This window comes from Gossypium arboreum, chromosome 13, assembly GCF_025698485.1.
Source record: "Gossypium arboreum isolate Shixiya-1 chromosome 13, ASM2569848v2, whole genome shotgun sequence".
NCBI classification, from domain to species: Eukaryota; Viridiplantae; Streptophyta; class Magnoliopsida; order Malvales; family Malvaceae; genus Gossypium; species Gossypium arboreum.
The window spans coordinates 90,622,061-90,640,444 of NC_069082.1; the positions used below are offsets into that span (position 1 = coordinate 90,622,061).

Genomic DNA, 18,384 nt, shown 5'->3' on the forward strand with positions numbered 1-18,384 from the left:
TGAGTCTAAATTCGGTGAAAATTAACGGCAATTGATTTTGAGTTTTGTAGCTCCAGTTATAAACAATTTAGTGACTGTTGCTCAGGAAAAGAAAACTGCTTGTAGTGAATAGGTGATTTTGTTGTAAACTTTGATGAAATTATTTGAGTTGCTTATGAGCTATTGCTGAAATTGATGTACAAGAAAAATATGAAATATGTATGAGATGTATATATGTGATACGGCCTAATGGCCAATGTGATGAATGTGAAAGTGTATATATATGTGATAAGGCCTAATGGCCAATGTGATGAACGTGAAAGTGTATATACATGTGATAAGGCCTAATGGCCAATGTGATGAATGTGAAAGAGTATATATGTGATAAGGCCTAATGGCCGATGTGATGAATGTGAAGGTGTATATATATGTGATAAGGCCTAATGGCCGATGTGATGAATGTGAAATATATGTGTGATATGTATATGTGGTAAAGCCGAATGGCTAATGTGAAATATATGTGTGATATGTATATGTGGAAAAGCCGAATGGCTAATGTGAAATATATGTGTGATATGTATGTGTGGTAAAGCCGAATGGCTAATGTGAATGTTGTAACATGTGATTAAATGTACATGAAACTTGGAAATATGTTCCGGGTGAGACCCGATGACCACGTGTGGAGATTATGTCCGGTAAGACCCGATGACTACGTGTGGAGATTATGTCCGGTAAGACTTCGTAATAAGAATTGCTTATAAATATACATAATGCGAAAGGTTAAACAGGTATGTACTCCAAGTTTATATATGATGCACACGAGAGCAATCTATGGGACTATTCCTATGATTATGTGACTTCGGTTTAGTGTGAGAGGTTATGTGAAATCATACGATATATCTATGTCACATGAGCTCACTTTTATGTGAGAGTTTATCCGCCTATTGTATATGATGAGATGTGCATATTCGAAAAGGGATAGTATGCCCAAAGGAAGAGTGAAATAAAATACTAACAACTATGTTATGATTTGGTTGTTATCTGTTGACACTGCTTAAAACTTACTAAGCATTGTAATGCTTACTCTGTTACTTTGTTTCCTCTGCTTTATAGATCTCATTGGAAGCTACAGGCTCGGGGATCGTCAAGAACTAGTCACACTATCACTACCCACCGCTTGGTACTGCTACGTTTTGGAATATCTTATGGCATGTATGGAATAGACTAGTAGTGAGAGGATATTTTGGTCAATGTATAGGACTACCCTTTTTGTTGTGGGTCATGGACCCTTTGGATTTGTATAATTTTGGATAGCCATGCGAAAATGGCTTATAAATGTTTTGAGCATAATGTTATAATCATTCGATATGTATATGCTCATTAAGAGGCATGGAAATGTTTGGCAACGATCAGCCATTAGAATGGTTCATCTTGATTATATTTTGGACTATATATGCAAGAGGGTTAGTTGAGTCATAGAAACTATGTGTTAGATAAAGTTTACCCTAAAAATAGATGCTGGCAGCAGCAGTGATGTGGATGTGAAAAATCACTAAAAATAGTAGATATGGAATTAAATAGTGAAAAAATTATGTAAATGAGCCTTGATGAATCTAGTTTCATATGGAAGAGACGAAAGGGTCATATGACTTGTATGTTAAGAGATATTTAGGTTTTTGTGAAACAGGGCTAGAACGGTTTCTGGAATCCCTGTTCCGACTTTGGAAATTCATTGTAAATTAACCAGAGATAATTAGGAGTCATGCCATATATGTATAGATTCCTCTTTGAGTCTAGTTTCTATAGAAACAAACGGCATCAGTATTTAAGCCCTGTACATGGAGATATCCCATTCGTAATGCATGAAGGTCAGTGTAGTCGAACCCTGGAATAGGGGAGACTTTAACTAATAAACTGCACTAATTGGCCCGACCAAAAATTCTAAGAAAAAAATATGTAGATGGACATATGAGTCTAGTTTCAGGGAAAAATTACGAATCTGATTTTCGAGTTGTGGAACTCAAGTTATGATTTTTAAGGTGACAGTGACGCAGTTAGCCAGTCGTCTGGACAAATTTTTAATTGGACTGCGAGAGTAAATGAATTAGTCGGTTAGCACCTCGTGTTCGACTCTGGTAACGGTCTCGGGTACGGGGTGTTACAGTTACACACTAAGTTCACGAAAACTCATATCTGTTTGTCTGTTCTGTTCAGGTAATCCACAGACTTAGGCAAATCGGTGTGACGGAGCCTCATGGTGACCACGAGTTTGTAAATTGTTTAAGATTATGGTTTTTATTTTAATTTAAGGATTATTTCTGAGAGTTTTGTAATAATTGGACTCTCTGGACTGTTTGACTTTTATTTTGGTTTAAGAGGCGTTTTAACTTTTATGATCACGTTTGACTAAAATCACCGTTTTACAAAAATAAGGTATTTTCCAAACACACGAACGAGATTTCCAAAATACAATGTTTTCAAAAAACTTTTGTTGTAGATTATGTTTTGGAAAATGAATTAATTAAATAATTCTTCAAGTAACTATTATAAAACTTGGATGATTTATCAAACGACAAAACAAAGCTTTATCAAAATAACGTTACTTTTAAAACCCTTCCATGTAACACTCTTGGATTCGACCATAATGTCTAGGCCAAGTTTGAGGTGTTACAAATTAAGCATTTAAAAGATGGAATTCATGTTCATCAATCAACTTATACGAAAAAGATATTAAATAAATTTTACATGGATAAAGCACACCCATTAAGTACTCCAATGGTTGTACGATTGTTAAATATGAATAAAGATCAATTTTGTCCTTGCGAGGATGGTGAAGAGTTTCTTGGTCCTGAAGTACCATATTTAAGTGCCATAGGGGCATTGATGTATCTTGCAAACAACACAAGACCTGATATAGCTTTCACTATAAACTTGTTAGCAAGATTTAGTTCTTCTCCAACACGTAGATATTGGAATGGAATTAAACATGTATTTAGATATCTCAGAAGGACTATTAATATGGGGTTATTTTATTCCAATGATTCAAAATCCCTATTAGTCGGCTATGCTAATGCTGAATACTTATCGGATCCACATAAAGGTCAATCTCAAATAGGATATTTATTTACATGTGGGGGTACTACCATATCATGGCATTCAACAAAGAAAACATTAGCTGCTGCTTCTTCAAATCATGAAGAAATAATTGCAATGTATGAGGCAAGTCGAAAGTGTGCTTGGCTAAGGTTATTGGCCCAACATATCCAAAAGATATGTAATTTGCCTTTACAGGAAAAGATGCCAACTATCTTATGCGAAGATAATGTAGCATGTATAACTCAATTGAAAGGTGGTTATATCAAAAGTGACAAAACGAAACATATTTCACCAAAATTATTCTTCACCCATGATCTTGAGAAAAGAGGTGATATAAATGTTCAACAAATTCGTTCTAGTGAGAATTTAGCAGATCTTTTTACTAAGGCATTGCTAACTTCAACATTTGAAATACTACTACACAAGATTGGAATGCATCGACTCAAAGATGTAATGTAATGTTGCCATCAGAGGGAGTCTAAAACAAGTTGTTATCTTTTCCTTTAACCAAGGTTTTGTCCCATAGTGTTTTCTTGGTAAAGGTTTTTAACGAGGCAACTTGTAATAGAAGATTGTGTACTATTTTTTCTTTATTAGGTTTTTTATCCCACAGGGTTTTTCCTAATAAGGTTTTAACGAGGCACATTATCTACCAATGGACATCTAAGGGGGAGTGTTATGAATATCTTATTAAGTGGATGTCCATCATGATAAAGATAAAGTTTTGATGTACGTTAAATTCTAGTAGTTATTAGAATTAGATATCTACTTCTTTTTTGCTTCTTATTCCTATAAATAGAGACTTTGATGGAGTATTGTAATCATCTCTTTTTATCAATAAAGTACATTCTCTATTGCTTTCATATTTTCTTTGTTCTTTATTCTCTCTATCTTTCTTTATTTTATAACAAAATTAATTTTTATAATTAGTAAAATTTAAATGTGTGAGATAACATTATATATAATGTTAATGTATTATTTACCCCAAAGTTTCATGCAATTATCACTTTGGTACCTAAGGAATTTTTGTATCAATTTGGTACCTAAAGTTTCCAACCGTGTATCACATTGCCCAGTCATTAACAATGCTAAAAATTGTTTTTTGTTGTGTTGTGAAATATTATGTCAAAGGTAATAAAGTATGAAAATAATGGTTCTTCATAGGTGAATTTTTTACTCATATTCGAATAACAAGTTATTTTATTTAATTACTAAATATTTTACTATTGGTTATTTCTCATTTTTATTTTCTTTACTTTTAAAATATTATTTTATTCTCTCAATTATTTTCAAAATTAATGGAATTTTATATGAGTTACATTGATTTTCATTTAATATAAAAATATATTATTTAATAAATTTAATAAATAAATATGTAAACGTGACATAGAAACTAGTATATATAAAAGTACAAGTTTGGAAAAACATTTGAACCGATGAAAATATCCTTTATTTTCAAGCATAGTACTAAATTGACATTTAAAATATTTAGAATTCAATTTAAAATTATTACTTTAAAATAGAATTATAACTTAAATAAAATCTAAACTTACCGGTCAAAATAACTAATAATTAATATTATAACAATTTTATAGTATTGTTTAATTACATTTAGTTTAGTCCATGCATATTTATTGATTTTTTACAAAGATTTAATGATTTATTATTTGCAAGAGATGGAAAAGAGTCTATTTCATTAATTAAGGTTTAAATAAAGATTGATTTTATTTTTTAATTATCACTTAGTTAGTGTTAAAGTTGTATATAAATTGTCAAATATAAGTATTAAATTACACCAACGCTAAAAAATTGCCCTCATCTTCTTCGGTTGATTTTGCTAACGGGAATGGAGATGATGCCTCTATTCCTGATGACTCCAACACTAAGAAGGTTCGCTTCAAGAATTCAGACGTGTCTTCTGATGATGTGATGGTTGTGGATCCTATACCAGAGCCTTCATTGTAATAGACGGATACGTTAGTGGGAAAGGAATCTTTAGATCAGAATAATAAAAAGGATGGCCAGCACTTTGCTGATAGTTTCGCCTTTACGTAGCAGGATGTCAAGAAATCTTTTGTTGATGGGGTTTCTTCCATTGGTTTTTCGGAGAGAGTTTATCAACTCTTGGAAAAAGAAATGTCAACCTCGATGGTACTTAAGATGCTGGGAAGAAATATTCGAATCTCCACCTTGCAAAATATGTTATATGGGATTTGGAGACCGTCTAAGCCTTTTCAATTAATGGATATTGAAAATGGCTATTTTCTTGCAAAGTTTCAGAATACTGAAGACTATGACAAAATCCTTTCTCAGGGACCATGGGTTATTTTTGGTCACTACCTTACTGTCCAACCTTGGACCATCGACTTCAACCCTAACCTACCCTATCCAAATTCGGTTCTCACATGGATTCGGTTTCCCGGTCTACCCAGCCATTTTTATAAGAAATAGATTCTCATGGAGATTGAGGGTATGATAGGCAAAGTCACTAAGTTGGATTTGAACACAGACAATAGAGCAAGGGGACGGTATGCTCGTATGGTAGTTTTTTGTCAATTTAGGGCAGCCGTTGGTCTCTAAAATTCTTATTAATGGCAACCTACAGAGGATTGAATAAGAAAACTTACCCGTGGTATGTTTTAAATGTGGCTATTACGGCTACACTAAAGAAACCTATTCATCGGACATACGGACCTCAGGGGAGATTGAGAAGGGTGAGTCATCGAGGCGTGTTCCTACCACTGTTGCGACGATCGGAGAAGAGGAGTATGGACCTTGGACGCTGGTGGAGAGGAGGTCTAAGCGCGACAATCTGGAAGGAAACAAAAAAGGACATAATTTGAAATGAGAGAAAATTCAGGGATCGCAGTTCCCTTTCCTAGCTGATTTAGCTTATTTAGAGGCGGTTTCATCAAGAACGGGTGTGATTAATAGTGAACAGGTGGCTATGAAGAATAAAGGGAAAGCCCATTTAATTAGCTCTCAAATCAAGGCTGCAACGAGTAAGAAACCGGGTAATGGTTCTAAGAAATCTGTCAGTGGTGAATTTGACTAAGGGTCAGGCCCGTGACCTAATGATCTTTTGCCCTCAAGTTGGTCAGTCCATGGTTCAACCTAAGACGGGCCTAGGTCAACAATTGGATCCGGCTGATAATAACTTGGCCCTTTTATTCAACAGCAAACAGGCCTCCAATAAAGATTACGGTGGGCCACAGTAGGAAGTCCGGGATTTGGAAGCACATGCAGGCGAACCTTTGAAAGACTCAATTACCTCGTTTATTTCTTTGCCAAATGTTCGAAGAAAATAATAGGCCTTTAATTTCAAGTATTTCTAATGCGGTTTTTCCTTCAATTTTAAATTCACATAATGTTGATGGTACAGGTCAAATACAAATGGAACCTCAATTATCTCTTCATAAACAAGTGGACCATGTTATGCATTTTAATCTTGCTTTTGAAGAAAACTCTTTTATTAATGTGGAGGTGAAGGAAGGTGTTTTAGAGGCCAAAATCATTCGGCAGTCGTGTTTTATAACAAAAGTATGCTGGAGAATGTGACTGGAGAATCGGGGGTAGTCAATCGGTTGGAATTAATTCATTTAAGGAGGCTCCTAAGGGTCAAAATTTCAAAGGGTCTGGTTCTAAAGGAGGTTGGAAGCCCAATAAAACCATAGAAGGATTAGGAAGTCATTTTAAAAATTCTGAAAATATTCATGTTCCATTTGTTGATTCTATGAAGAGAGCAACAAAACTTATTACTTTGAAATTTAATGGAAAATCTGCCAAGGATCTGCAAAGGCAACTTCGGTAGGATGTGGAAATTTCTTCTTTCGTTCCTCAATGAGATAAGTTTTCTATCCTTTTATTTTTTATTTTATTAATATGAATTTGTCTATTTTATCTTGGAATGTATAGGGATGTGTGTCTAATAAGTTTCTGCGAGCTTTTTGTGAGTATAATAATCAGTATAAGCCTGATATTGTTAGTTTACTTAAAAATTAGTAGGAATAAAGCTGACACAATCATTGCTAAGTTGGATTGGGATAAGTCTTGCCGTGTTGAAGCAGTAGGATTTCCTGGAGGTATTTGGATCGAATAGAAAAATTCGATTGACTTAAAGGTTGTTGGTAACCATTCTCAATTCATTTTGGCTCATATCTGTTCTTTTTTAACTCCTAAGTCGATCCTTGTTGCTTTTGTGTATGGAAGTCTTGATAAAATGAATAAGAAGGTTTTGTGGCATGATTTTAGTCGCTCAATTCCAATTGGGGATGTTTCTTAGATGGCAATTGGAGATTTCAATTCTATCCTCTCTTTTGATGATAAAAAATAAAACAAAGGAAAGTAACTACATAAGCAATGAGGGCTTAATAAGCTTGTATAAACTTAAACATAACTTACCATTTCATTTATACAATTCATAGATCAAGAATAAATCATTTCCAATGCCATAAGCTTAGTGAAAGCCTATACAACATCATCAAACTCACAAGTTAGTACACTTGTCCATGATACAAATGAAATCAACCATAAGATATGTAGTTTACCATATATAAACACATCATTTAACTCCTCAATGTTATTATAAAATCATGATTCATTCCATTTGCATACTTACCATTTCATTTCCTTTTATTACCCGTTGAACCATCTAGAATTACATCGAATACTCGAGAATGTTCACACATAGTGTGCCTTTCCATATAACTGTAACCTTTCCTTTACACCAATACTCACACGAGCTGTGAAATAAGCCTGCTCACATGAGCTATGGGTTGAAATGTAAGCTACACGATGCTGCTCACACGAGCTGTGGAGAGCCTACAACAAATGCAGGACCTCAGCCATCGGTAGGACATTCAAGTCATATCAAAGGTCGCATATGTCAGTTCTCTGGTGACTTTATAGATAAAGCCCTTTTGCATGATCTGGGTTTTCAGGGACCACCTTTTACATGGCATCGTGGTAACCTCTCTAAGAGACTTAATAGGGCTGTGGGTAACGACATTTAGATGGATTCATTTCCTAATTGTTCGTTGTCCCATTTACCCAGAATTAAGTCTGATCATCGTCCTCTCTTTTTCAAATTTTGCCATAAAGAAAAGCTTGCTCCTAATTGTCCCTTCCATTTTTTAGCTGGTTGGTTACACCATCAAAATTTTCCTGACTTTGTCAAGAAGAATTGGAGCTTCAACGGTAATTTGTCTAGTACGATTGCTATTTTTATGGATAAACTTAGAAGCTGGAACAAATGTGTTTATGGACATATCAACCAAATAAAGAGACATTTAATGCATAAGCTTTCTAGAACTCAACATGCGTTGGACCTTTCAAGGTCTAAATATCTTATGCATCAGGAAATTTCAATTCGTGAAAAGCTTGAAAATATTTTTCATCATGAGGAGATGCTTTGGAAACAAAAATCAAGGTGTGAATGGTTGAATTTGGGAGACCGCAACCCGAGTTATTTTCATAGGCGTACTATTCAGAGGAGGAATTTTAATAAAATCACTGCTCTACGTAACACTGATGGGGATTGGGTTTTTTATCCTGAGGTTCTCAAAACTGAAGAGGTTAAGTTTTTCTAGAATCTTTATGGGGAGAATCTAGGCTCGTCAGGAAGTATGCCTCTGAGTGCTTATCCTAGCCTTAGCAATGAAGATGTTGACTTTCTCGGAAGGAATGTTACGAACGAGGAAATAAAGGCTACTCTCTTTCATATGGCACCCCTGAAAGCTCTAGGTAGCGATGGGTTTCAAGCTACGTTCTTTCAAAACCAATGGGATATTATTGGAGATACCATCTGTGTGTGGGTCAAGAAAGTTTTTGGAGGAGGTATCATCGACCCAGAGTTTAATAACACACTTATTGTGTTAATTCCCAAAGTCTAGAATCCAGAGAATTTCTCTCAGTTCCGGCCCATTATCCTATGTTCAGTGTTGTACAAGTTGGTTATGAAGGTTATCGCTAATAGATTTAAGAGTATTTTTTCGAAGATCTTTGGTCAAGAACAAGCAGGCTTCATTGCTGGAAGAAGTATTATTGATAACATTATTATCACTCAGGAAGTTTTACACTCTATGTGGACTAAGAGGAGTCTCCAATGGATGGCAGTTAATATTGATTTGGAAAAGACTTATGATAAAGTCAGATGGGATTTTGTTGAAGCATCTCTTAACACAGCAGATATTCCTTCTCATTTGGTTAAAGTTATTATGAATGATATCTCCTTATCTTCTTGGATTTCTTGGTGGAAAGAGTTCGCAGCCATCTTTCTAGTTGGGATGCTAAGAGACTCTCGTTTGCAGGAAAGGTTACTTTAGCCCAATCAGTTCTGTTGACTACACTAAGTTACATTATGCAATCGACCCTTATCCCTAAAGGAATATGTGACTCTATTGAAGAATTAGCAAGACAATTCATTTGGGGAGTTGCAGACGGCAAAAGGAAGATCGCCTTAGTAGGGTGGGATGATATATGTCAGCCTAGGATTCATGTAGGCATTGGTTTCCGTCGCTTGGGGGATTAGAATAAAACTTTCATGATGAAAATGGGGTATTCTCTTATTACTAAGTCTGAAGCGCTTTGGGTTAAGGTCCTTAGAGCTAAGTATAGTTTGTGTGAAAGAATGTCGGACTCTATCATAAGGAATAATTGTTCCTATATGTGGAAAGTTGTTGCCAAAGCTTGGCCTCTGTTGCGCAGTAATATGATCTAGTCCATTAGTAATGGGAAGTCTGTTCAATGTTGGAAGAATAATTGGGTTCCCAATATGGGACCACTTAGTCAGTATGTCCTAGGCCTTGGCAACATTGATCCTGATACCAAAGTTAATGAGATGGTTTTGGGTAATAGTGATTGGAATCTTAATCTTTTCAGATTATGGTTGCCAGAAGAAGTGGTTAACTGCATCATCAGTATCCCTCCTCTTTTAGACCAAGCTGGACCTAACATTCTTTCTTGGTCTAGAACCACTAATGGGATCTTTTCTGTGAAGAGTGCTTACTTTTTGTTGAAAGAAGAGTTTTGGTGCCTGAAGGAAGTGAATTGAAACATGCTTTGGAAAATTCCAGGACCCCAACATGTGAAACATTTTATATGGCTAATTCTTAAACAGAGGCTTTTAACTAACTCTGAAAGAGTTAGAAAGGGTATTGCGCAATACGCGCCGTGTCTTCTTTGTGGCCATTTTAAGGAGGACATTCTTCATATTCTTAGAAACTGTTCTTTTATGAAGGGGATTTGGCACAATATCATTCCTTCTAACCAACTTAGAAATTTATTTTCCGACAATATTTCGGAGTGGTTATCCTCAAATTTGCAATTGATTTCTACAAATAAGTTGAGTGATTCATCTTGGGCTTGTCTGTTTGGAATCATTCTTTGGCGTATCTAGAAGAACTGAAATTTGATCATCTTTCAAGGAAACACCATGACTCCGAAGGAAACTATTAGTGTTTCCTACAGTTGGGCGAAGCACTTTCTCTCTACCCATAATGAAGTGGTGGCATCTCAGACGAAGCAGTCTTCAAACCACCATAACTCAGGTACGTGCGTATTCCTTAATACTGGTGGTGCTGTTAATTCTGTGTCTAGTTTCTCTGCAGCAAGTGGTATGGTACGTAATAGCAATGGGGAGTGGATCCTAGGCTATAATCACTTTTTAGGGGAATGTTCAGTTGTGACTGCTGAATTATAGGGCTTATTGGATGGACTATTTTTCCTTCAAAAACAAGGTTATGATAAGGTCATTATTCACACGGATAATCTTGAGAATGTAATTTTTATCAGTGACAGTAAGCATGGTGGTCCAAAAAACTCTCCAATAAGGAGGATTCAACAAATTCTAGCCTTTGAAGAGAATTTGTCCTTGAATTATGTTCCCAGAGAGACAAATCGTGTAGCAGATGCTTTGGCTAAAATGGCTCTGTCAAGTGCTGAATCGTTGAATTTATTCGAGGATCCCCCTTTAGAGATTAAAGAGATCTTCAAGAATGAAAACTCTCTTGATAATTTGCTTATGATATTATCTATGTAAATTTCTTAGTTTATTTTACCAAAAAAAAAGTTGTATATAAATTAAAATTTAAATTTAGTTCTATAAATAGCATGCATTAGTAGTATCTAAGAAAATCATGGATATAAAGAATGAAAGTTGTTAGTATTAATAAGTTAGAAGTATCTAAAAATGTATGGAGTATAAAGTAAGGGTAAATTACCTATTTAATCACCCGAGTTCACTCACGTTCCTATTTTGGTCACCCATTTCAAAAATTTGTTATTTTAGTCGCTCCTGATAGATAAGTCGTCAATTTTAGTTACTCTAAAATGGGTTTGATCACCAAACATAATGTTGACGTGGTGTGGTATAATAACAAAATTAGCATTCAATGTTAACCAATTTTATTAATTTAATCCTGATTTTAAAAAATAACTCTTAATATTTACAATTTATACCAATTTGGTCATGATTCAAAAATTAAGAAAATATAAATTAAAATTAAAAATATATAAAAATTCAAAATTATTAAAATTTATAAAATAATATAAAATCCTCAAAAAAGTATAATATTTAAAAATTGTTAAAATTTAATATATTTTCACACCTTTGTTCCCCCCAAAGTCCACACTTTTCTTTCTCACCTTCCTTAATCAAAACACCAGTTTTTTTCCTCATTCTCTAAAATATTTTTGGTACTTATCATTTTGAGCTTATATAAGTTTGACTTTAATTTTTCACTGTAAAAATGGATTAATTTTTCATTTAAGTTTTCATTTTTAATTTGGATTATTTATTCGAATCAAAATAATAATAAGGAGGATTTGTGAATTTTTAGAATTTGAAAGGCAATTAATTAAATAATGCTACTAAAGAGGAAATCAAATTCCATTGCAAACCACTTAAAATAAATGCACACCAAGTAATTGTTAAAATAATAGACAAATATTCGATTTTCCAGATCTAATTAATATAATAAAACACTATCTTCTTTATCATGTAATCTAAAATCATCTCATCCCCATCATCTTTCCACTATTATTTATTGTTTTTACTTTTTACCCTTTCACTCTGATTGTTTCCTCCGGTCATCGCCTATGTCACCTTTTTTGTCAACTTCTCTTGCAATATCTTCGCATCTCAGCTTAGCAGACAATTTGCAAAACCACTAGTAAAAAAACAAAGACACAAAATTCACACAATAAAAAATTAAAAAGGACAAAGAAAAAGAAAAAAAGAAATAGCGAACCTTTGATGGCATTGCTCAAGGGTTAATGCCTATTTGTTATAATTTTTTGAGCACTTTATATTTTTATAAATTTTAATAATTTTTGAATTTTTATGGATTTCTTAATTTTTAATTTATAATTTCTAATTTTTATAATTATGATCAGATTGGTATAAAGTGTAAATATTAAGAGTACAATTTGTTTTTTTTTAAATCAAGATTAAATTAATAAAAGGGTAAATTTGTGTAATGTCTTCTCTCTGTGAAAAAGTCGGTTCTGAAAATAATCTAGTGGAAGAATTGAGACCAAAAACGGTTCGATTCAGAGATAAAAATGATAATACGTGTAGTGATATGATGATCGATTTGTCTATGATCTACCAACCTATTGGAGGGATAAGCTAGTAGGCCAATCTTCCAAGTCTGTCTACAAAGAATTGGACGAAAAGGAAGATTTTGATATTTTGGAAGGGGATATTCAGAAATCCTTTGTGAATGGAGTTCCTTCTATCTCTTTCTCGGACAGGATTCATCAAATCATCATTTAGGGTATGGATAATACAGTAATTTTAAAATTTTTGGGTCGTAACACTGGTTTTTTAATTTTGCAGAATAAAATTCATAGTTTGTGGAAGCCCTCGGCACCATTGCATATGATGGATATTGAAAATGGTATTTCCTAGTCAAATTTCAGAACAAATTAGATTGTGAGAAAGCTCTCTCTGAAGGTTCTTGGACCATATTTGGTCAATACTTGACTGGACAACCTTGGACGATGGCATTTGACCCTTCCCAAGCTTATCCAAATGTGGTTATGGCGTGGATCAAGTTCTCCACCTGGATATCTGTATAAACATAAAATTTTGGCTGAGATAGGAGAAATGGTTGGAAAGGTTGTCCAAGTTGGATATGAACACAGACAGTGGGATGAGAGGTCGTTTTGCTCAGATGGTGGTCTCTGTTAAATTAGAGGGACCATTGGTTTCCCAAATTTTAATCAATAGGTATTCACAAAGAGTGGAGTACGAATCTCTACCGACAAATGTCTTTCACTGTGGGAGGTATGGTCATGTGAATGATAATTGCTCCTTTAGGTGTGCTGGAATCAACGTGGAAAAGGAAACAGCTCTGCCCGAAATGATACCAGAAAATCACAGCTTGGTCGAGGACTGACAGGTGGAGAAAGACGAAAATTACAAGCCGTGGACGATCGTAGAAAGGAGACCAAGGTGAAAATTCAGGAATAATTTGCAGCACTCTTACGGAAATCAGGAGAGGCAGAATGAAGGTTCTCGTTTTAATGCCCTAAAAAATAGGAATTTGAATCAAGAATAAACTGAAAGAGATATAACAGATCATTGACGCAATAAGGGAAAGAAATTCTCATTGAAAATCAACAAAGTAAGGAAAATTGCTATTACCATAACGGTCGGCTGGCAATGGATTCAAAGAACAAAGGGAAGTCTAAAGAGTTGAGCCCTAAAAATGGATTAAATTCGATTATTAAAGGATCTGATAACGCTGGGCCGAGTGTGGGATCCAGCTTGGTTAATAAAAGTCGAGTAGGGAGTCTTATTCCAACTAAAGAGAGATCTAACAGTTTGGGCCTTGGTGGCTCTTCGTCTACTCAAGCCTGATCCTTATTGGACCAATTAAGGCAAGGAACGGTGGCCCAAAATCTGCTTGCTGGCGCAATCAACAGCACTGGAAACCGGACGGCGATAGGAGATTCGTGTGGCCAAGAAATTGGGGGTTTTGCTCCTTAAAAATGATAGGCCTTCGGTGAACCTTTCCGCACCTCGACTGACGAACTGGTGGAAGGTGAGGAGCGTCGACTACGACAGACACTCGGCGGTGATCTTCCGGGAAAAAAAAAAAAAACAACAATACCTCTCCTTTAAAGACCAATCTGATCTTGAATCAGGTGGTGTTTTCCGGTCGGGGAAGAGGTGTTAAATCTAGGGATAGAGGTATCACAAAAAAGTTAAATAAAGTGCATTCTAGTAGCAGCAGCAGTTTCAAAACCAATGGTAGCCAACGTGTGTTGCTAAAAGATTATATGGTTCAATTGGCTGAAAGTATTTCAACTTTAACCAATGACAAACTTGGTTTAGAAGGACCCTCCAGAAGTGAAGCGCAACAGAAGGAAGGGAGGTGAACTCCCTGGACAGCAAAGATGGGATTCTCTTCTATCTTATGTTTATGTTCTTTTTTTATACTTACATCATGTTCCATTACAGCTGAATTCAGTGGGCCCTCTATTAAAACTTTGTTTGGTTGGGTGTAATGAGTTATTACAGCCTCATTCAATATGGCCTTATTCAACGCAAAAGTGTCGTTTACAATTCGACACCCTCCCCACGGAATAGGGATTCAACGAATGGCTGGGTAAAAAATTATGTTGAGACTTTCAACTTTACCCTTCTCTTTCTCACGTCTGAAGCAATCTTTTCTTTTTTCATTCTTCTTCCTATTTTATTCCAAACTTGTCTCCCTCTTTTTCACGCTTCTGTTATCACCAACTCTATCTCCCTTAGATAAACCCTAACAAGGCCTTCAATTAAGATTCATTTTTTTAACTCCAACCCTTAACAAGGCTTTCGATTGAGATGGAAACTTGAGAAGTGAAACAATCGGCAGTCCTCCCTCAGGTAACTCTTCTCCAATTTTGATTTCTTTTTTTTTTTCTAGTTTTTTTGTTAAATTAGTAGAAATAATAGGCATTTTCAAGTTTTTAATCTATTTGCTTGATAATTTTGTTAACTTTTTGGTTTTTTTAATCTTGGGGTGTGAAAACATGTTGATGTAATCTTCGCTTTTACTATTGTATGTGAATTGGATTTTCCCATGATTGGAGAAATCAAGGTGAGTCTCGATTAGGGCTCTTTTTTGCCAAAATTCTAAGAAAAGAGTTTTTTGGAAAGAAATACCGAAGGAACTCGAGAATTGGCGTCGTTAAGTTTACGCCATAGGCCTTTGGTCTTTGGGGGATCCATTTCCATTCAGTTCGCTAGATCTGTTGCTCTTCACATGTTTCAACATCAAGATTCAACTCTTTTTTCTTTCATTTTACACTTATTTTGAATTATTTCTGAAAATCATTTTTAATCCTTATATGATGCTTCAAAATGGATCTGTCATGTTTCAAAATTTCAATAATAATTTTGATTTAGCTTAATCATTACAATTTTAATCAATACAATTTTAATCAACCCAATTTTCTACTTCTAGCAGATTCATCTATTTGTTTACCTATATTAGCTTGAATTTTGTTGTAATCTCCTATACATCTTTATAGATCTAATAGTTTGTCAGTTTGGGTTCATAGGAACAATGTAGATTGAATCAAATTAAGTTTTAAAATTTTCATTTATTTTAGATTTTGCCAATTTGGGTTGATTTGTTATTATTTGGGTTTTTGTTGTTTTATGACCAGCTAATTTGGATTTGAAGCTCATGTTTTGGTCATTTTGTATTTGGATCAATTTGGGTTTAGGTCAAATGGATTCGGTTGTCGACTTTATGGTTGGATTGTATAGTGTTGGTCTGCATGTATGAATATGTTCGGGTTAATTCAGGTTTTAGGTTAAATGGATTTCCATTTTCTAGTTTATGTTTGGGTAATTGTTGAAATCTTCAAATACCCAATTTCGTATTTGGGTTTATCTTTTTACTTCTAATGTGATTAAATATTAATGTCCTAAGTGAAATTAGAAGATGTCATAGTTATAATTAAGATTTCCTCTTGCTTGATCTTGATTAAAATGTAAGTATTTATGTTGTCTTAAACCATTATCTAAAGTGGATTAATTGTCGTAATTTAAACGGTCTTAATAATGAAATTGTGGTATCTTCAAATGACAAATTAGGAGGGGTTATAGCTGTGATTTATAGTGCTTTGGTGCCGTGGTTAAAATGTATAACTCTGGGATTGATATTGATGATGTGTCGTTAATGAGTAAACTACGTTTTATTTGCCAAATGACTTGTCATTTTAGAAGTACAAATTGAGTGTTGCTAATGGTGAGTTTTCTTTAAACTCATTTTGTTATTTTCATGCTTAAAATATATATATTAAATTAGAATTGATGTTTCGGCTTTGATTTAATGGCTGAAAATGTTCTTTAAATTTTCAAGGCTACTTACTATCTGGCATTAGCTAGATTCGTTTATTGTAAGTTTAAATGCTGCTCGGAAATAGTGTAAAAATTACTGCTATCCAATTTTGTGCCCTTATTTTGCTATCCAAAATTTGAACAAATTAATGGTTCTATTTTCATGTTGATTGAGGGCTGTAAAGACAGTCCCATTTGTTGCATTATGCTATTCAGTTTTGGGACCAAATAATTGAGTATTACTGGATTAAAAATCATGGATTGTTGCTGTGATGAACTAATAAATTTTAATACTATTGAGTGTGTTGTTGCGGGATACAAATGCCCTACATGTTGCTGTCTTGTGCTGTCCAAAATAGGACAAATTGAATGTGCTTGTGAGTGAGTTTTTCAAAGGAAACTTTGCAAATTCTCATGTTTAAATTCTGAAGTTTGCATGCAGGTAAGCTATGGTTGTAGGGGTTTATAAATCGAGTTTAGTAGCTAAAATATTATGTTATTCTTACTAAGTTCGGTTGTTAGTAGTGAAGTGAAAATTTGACAATTAAATGCTTAAATGACTGCTGGAAACTACAGCTTGAAAGCTCATTATTCCAGCATATAAATACTTATTTGAATGTGTTGTAATATGTAGAGCAATTGGTCTGCTGCATGTATGAAATAAAAGAAAAACAACAGTTGTTAAATATTAGTTTTTGTTGCTGATCGAAAAGGTTAAATTCGTTGTTAAAGGGGATGTAAATTGGTGTTAATTAAGCTGTCGGATAGGGCTAATAAAACAGTTTGAATGTGATGCTATTAAGCTGATTTAATGTAAAGTGAACTTTTTTTTCAGAAACAAGCACATTATGATTGATCTTGGCATCGATAATAACAAGATTAACTGGGCTCTCAAGGACAAACAGGAGGTCAGAGACATCATTGGGACTATATACCGTGAGGCATGGAAAGGCCGTGGTTTGAAAGATTACTCGAAAAAGTACTGCTATTGAGTATTCTTCCAACATGTAGTTGATCAGAATGTAAATTGTATGTAGATATGTGTGTCATTTGCAATGTTTGGTTGCATGAATGTGGAGGATAATCCAATTTGAGATGAAACTTTGAAATATATATTTTATGTGCTCTTTTGATGCTTGTTTACAGTATAGCACCTTAGCTTGGAGTGACTTTCCTTACAGTTGTTTGATAAGGAACAAGTGTTTTAATTTAACTATATAAAAATATAAATGATATGTTTATAAAGATGATAATATGTTGATTCAGCCATGGTTGTAGACGAATCTTCCAATTAACTCAATTGAAGATTATATAAACTTGATTTTTATTATATAAAAGATAAAAGAAATTTAGTAAAGGAAGAAAACAAGTGCAAGGAAAAATAAATGGATAATGGAACATTTAGCACATTAAATATGTGTTTAAAAATAATAAAGTAGTTATATATTATTTTATAATATTATATATTATGATTTTTATTAATTCATAATTTAATAATAATATTAAGAATGTTATTAAATTATATATTATTTTATTAAATTGTATTTAATAATACTTATGTTAAAATATGATTAAATTATTTATTATTTATTATTATTTTATTAAATTATATTTAATAATAATTTTATTAAAATTTAAAAATAATAATCATTTATCTAAAAAAATCTACTAAGGGTATTTTAGTCATTTAAGTCTTTTTCCTTATGCTATTACAACATCTATTCCATTCAACCAAACACAAGAATACTATTACAACTCTATTCCATTCCATTCAACCAAACAACTGAATTATTCATTACAGGTCTATTCTATTACAGCTCTATTCCATTACAACTCTATTACATTACAGCTCTATTCCATTCCTCCCAACCAAACGTGCCCTTAGTGTTTGATCTATTTTATTTTTTAAGAGTTTTATTTTATATTATTTTATAATTGACATGAACTCAAATTTGAAAATAGTTACT

General features: G+C 33.8%; 2 long non-coding RNA genes across 3 annotated transcripts; one reads left to right on the plus strand and one right to left on the minus strand.

Annotated features, from left to right (window-relative positions):
* Positions 1-11,905: 11,905 nt before the first annotated feature.
* Positions 11,906-14,532, minus strand: LOC128286751 (uncharacterized). 2 transcript variants are annotated; one of them, XR_008277440.1, is made up of 3 exons: positions 13,724-14,532; positions 13,339-13,607; positions 11,906-12,242 (listed from the first exon to the last, which is right to left on the minus strand). It is a non-coding gene; the product is annotated as an uncharacterized LOC128286751 (long non-coding RNA). The 2 variants fall into 2 exon arrangements; XR_008277439.1 differs by having other exon boundaries at positions 13,339-14,532.
* LOC108463612 (uncharacterized) lies at positions 14,483-17,664 on the plus strand. Its single transcript, XR_001868098.2, has 2 exons — positions 14,483-14,953; positions 17,253-17,664. It is a non-coding gene; the product is annotated as an uncharacterized LOC108463612 (long non-coding RNA).
* Positions 17,665-18,384: the final 720 nt, after the last annotated feature.